Source organism: Beta vulgaris, chromosome 9 (genome assembly GCF_026745355.1).
Source record: "Beta vulgaris subsp. vulgaris cultivar EL10 chromosome 9, EL10.2, whole genome shotgun sequence".
NCBI classification, from domain to species: domain Eukaryota; kingdom Viridiplantae; phylum Streptophyta; class Magnoliopsida; order Caryophyllales; family Amaranthaceae; genus Beta; species Beta vulgaris.
Genome location: NC_079210.1, coordinates 54,150,579 through 54,154,457, shown reverse-complemented (window position 1 = coordinate 54,154,457; position 3,879 = coordinate 54,150,579). Strand labels below are relative to the sequence as shown.

The window sequence follows — 3,879 nt, the reverse complement described above, 5'->3', positions numbered from 1 at the left end:
CCTAGGGTTGATCTTCAGCTCTATCGTCATCCATATTTCGCCGGAAAAGCACAGGCAGGGGATAACTAGGGTTGATCTTGAGCTCTATAATCATCAAACAAAGATTCAAATGCCTTTCCTACCAACTTCATCAAAAAATACCATAGTCCATAGAAGCTAATCTTTTATATACACATTAAACTAGATAATTACTTTCACATGCTGCACCTCTTCTATAATCTTATCTTTACCACAAATCCACAATGTTAAACTTCTTCAAACCCAATTTCTTAAATATAGAGTACCACAAATACGAAATTATCACAAGACTGGTTGTCTGCTTGAACTTGAACACTCCCCAACTTTAATACTTGGTGTTGCATGTAAACTATAAACCTGTATCATAATAAAAACTTAGCTTATTGTAGGATCATAAGCGTGATTACAACTTGAGTGTATTACTAGATAATTTAATAATACCAAGGATGTCTTGGTCTAGTGCTTATAATTGAGGTGCTGTAAACGATAGGTTACAATTTAAAATCCTCCCTCCCTTTCTTTGTAGACTTAATTATTGACTATTGACAAATACGTAATTTGGCTGCATTAATTTATTGATAACAAGTTCGAGTCAATAAAAGAAAAATCAATCAATTAAATTAATATAATAGAAAACTCTCACAAATCATCTTCATGAGAGCCAAACATACTGAAACCAATCATACCATTAACATAATATAACCTGCAAATTAAACTTGTTTTTTGCCTTTTCATTATTAATAGTGATTATCACTTACAACGTCAACATGCATGTATAACAGTATAAGACAATACATATTCCAGATACATGAAAATAAGAAAAATTAAATCAACAGTGAATTTTTTTCGGAGGAAAATAAAATATAACAAGTAATAATTAATAAGCACGGTAGTTTGATAAAACGAGATGATTCTCCTTAATTCCCGTACAAAAATTGTCCAAAGAATCCTTCTATTTAATGGAGATAAAAAAATGGGTTATGGGGTTGCATATAAGACATAAATACACTACTTAAAATGGAAATAAGTTGTGAATTTATGAAAAAAATTTGCATCAACCGATGTAATAAATGATCAATTAATGCAACTTATTTCCATTTTTAACTTTTTATATACTGCCCTGCATTTTGCTTTTTCCAAAAAAAATTGTATCCCTAACAATTCTCGTAGTTACTTATCCATAAACTATACATAATACACTAGAGTGGATCCTGGTCCTACTAGTAACACCATATGACCGATACATATATGTGGTGTAGGAGATTGCTGGATCAGTAGTTTGAAATTCGAGAGCCCGTGAGTCAAATTTTACCAACATCATTCTAGCTAGGAGTTTTGAATTTCTCTTATTTCCAGCCTCAAAGGATGAAACTTACATACTCCTCCGTTTCAAAATATAATTCTCTTTTTTTTTTTTTTACAGTATTCAATACATACCTTTGGCAAACAATATCTTCTGTTTTGTATTAGTAAAAAGTATATAAAAATTGATATTATGAATATAGACACTGAGGCGAATCTAACAAGACCAAAATAAATATGCTTTTTTGCATACATTAATGAGAATTATTTCGTCAAATTTTTTAAAATTTGACTCCAAAATAGAAATAGAATCTATATTATGGGACAAAATGAGTATCATCTAACAAAAGAGTAATGATCGATACTATATTTGCTGCTTTTCTGTTATGAAATAAGTGAAACACTGTTCTAAATTAAGTAAAACACTTCTTTAAAAAGTTCTTACATAAAAGAGAAATGTTTCATTTATTTCAGAACGAAAAAAGTATTATATCTGATACAGCAACTCTAGAAATAAAAATGTTTGAGGGAAATCAAAGGCTTAACTTGGCAGGGCGATCAGCGGCTTTTGCCATTTAGCGTCTTATCAATAAGTTGGCGAGTCTTCCTACTGCGAATTTCCACCTTAACACTGGCACTTTTGTCCATTTTCATGTATGGTTTCTTTGATGATTTCTTCTTTTTATTCTTCAATGCATTCACCTTCGATTTTATTGTCTCCACTAAATTTCCCAATTGATTTGCCATTAATCACTTTTGATCTCTCTAGTTTTTAGGCTCTCTCTCTTAATTTTCTTTTGGGGAAATTTATTTGACTTTAAGCACATGTAGAACGAAGTAGTTGTATATATTGGTAGTGGAACTATTAGTGTGAACATACTTATGAAAAATGAAGCTTTAGGGTGGATTAGAAGTGTAGAAGTCTTTTATGACTAATAAAAGTGACTATATTTTTCTATCCTAAAATCTTTGTTTTATTTGCTTTTTAAGTATTTGTCAAAGTTTATTAACCATTTAACCTTGATAGTGAATTTCCACTTCAACACATCAAAGATAGAGTATTATACCGTAAATGTTATCTGGACTTGTATATTCATGTCTGACACAGTGACACGGGTATGTGTTCAAGTGTCTTGACTCTTATATTTTATGAAAATTTTCAATGATTTTGGCCTAAAATGAAGTTCAAGTATCTGTGTTCATGTTCGAGTATCAAGAATCCGAACAGATACTTGAGTTGAATAATTGAAGAGTTCATGTGACTAAAGTATTATTGCATGCGTTTGAACTTATGAAGTATATTTTTAGTAAAATTTCTATAAGGAAAAGGCTAAAAACCAAACAATAATATGGAGTTGAAAGTGCTAATTATTCAATTTATGTCATATGAACCATATAAGTCAAAAGAATATACGATAATTACAACAATTAATCTCTATTATAGAAAATACTTTTTCTTAAATGGGAATAGAGAGAGTATATATGTATCATTTTTCCCGTGCAAAAAAAAATATCATAATACTGTTATCAAATACCTAAAAGTTATATTGTGGCCATAGAAAATGTTTAAAAAGATAAAGAAACCAACCAATTATGTTCATTATTATTTTATTAATCTGCCGACTAACAGTTTTTCAAACCTTCTTTTATCATTTGAGAAATTAAGAAATTATTGTCAAATTGCTTTTCAGAATCGACACTTTGTAACCCATCTGTCATCTGATTACCTGATTTGATTTCAATTTTTTTATATCATTATTCATGAATCATGCACACGATCATACGAATTTGCTTAATTTCTTTTATTGTCATACTTCTATAATAAAATTATTACGTGAGATTGCCAAATTACGACTATAGTTGCCGGTCAAAATATGCCACACGTTTTGATGGGTAAGAACCGGGGAAGATGTCAACTGGGGAAATTAAAGCATGTATAGTGTATAGATCAACCTTCAAGGTGATAAACTACTAGCTTGTCCAATGATGTCGGAAATATACTCCTTCGATCTCAAAATATATAAGTTCTCGTTTCTTTTTGTATAGTTTTTAACATATATCTTTGACCATCAAAATCTCTAGTTTACATATTAATAAAAATTATAAAAATTTGATATTATAAAATTACATTGAGACGAATCTAATAAGATTTCGAATGTATTTTTTTTTTCATATATCAACGAGAGTATTTTGTCAAAGGTTTCAAAATTTGACCATAAAAAATAAAACAAAAACTGTATATTAGAACGGATTAATATTTAACGAACTCTACCTTGTAGAGTTATTTTGAAACTCTAGAGGATCTCAACACTTTTTTAATTGGGGGATGCCACAAAGAAAATATAAAGGCATGGAAAACGGTTAGGGTTACATATAATTTTATATGCCGCGTGAAAAGGATAAAGGCTAGAGTTACACTTTATAACCTAATTCCTCACTCTTTACTCTTCGAGGCCTCAATATTCAAACATACTAACTATTCTCTGTTTCTTTAAAGGAAACTTCAACGGTGGAAATAATATGGTGCAACTTGTTAAAATTTGGACGATGAAGCCTCTG

At 30.0% G+C, this 3,879-nt stretch overlaps 1 long non-coding RNA gene across 1 annotated transcript; it reads right to left on the bottom strand.

The window, feature by feature from the left end:
* LOC130590019 (uncharacterized) lies at window positions 1-2,042 on the bottom strand. Its single transcript, XR_008967603.1, has 2 exons — window positions 1,867-2,042; window positions 1-375 (listed from the first exon to the last, which is right to left on the bottom strand). It is a non-coding gene; the product is annotated as an uncharacterized LOC130590019 (long non-coding RNA).
* Window positions 2,043-3,879: the final 1,837 nt, after the last annotated feature.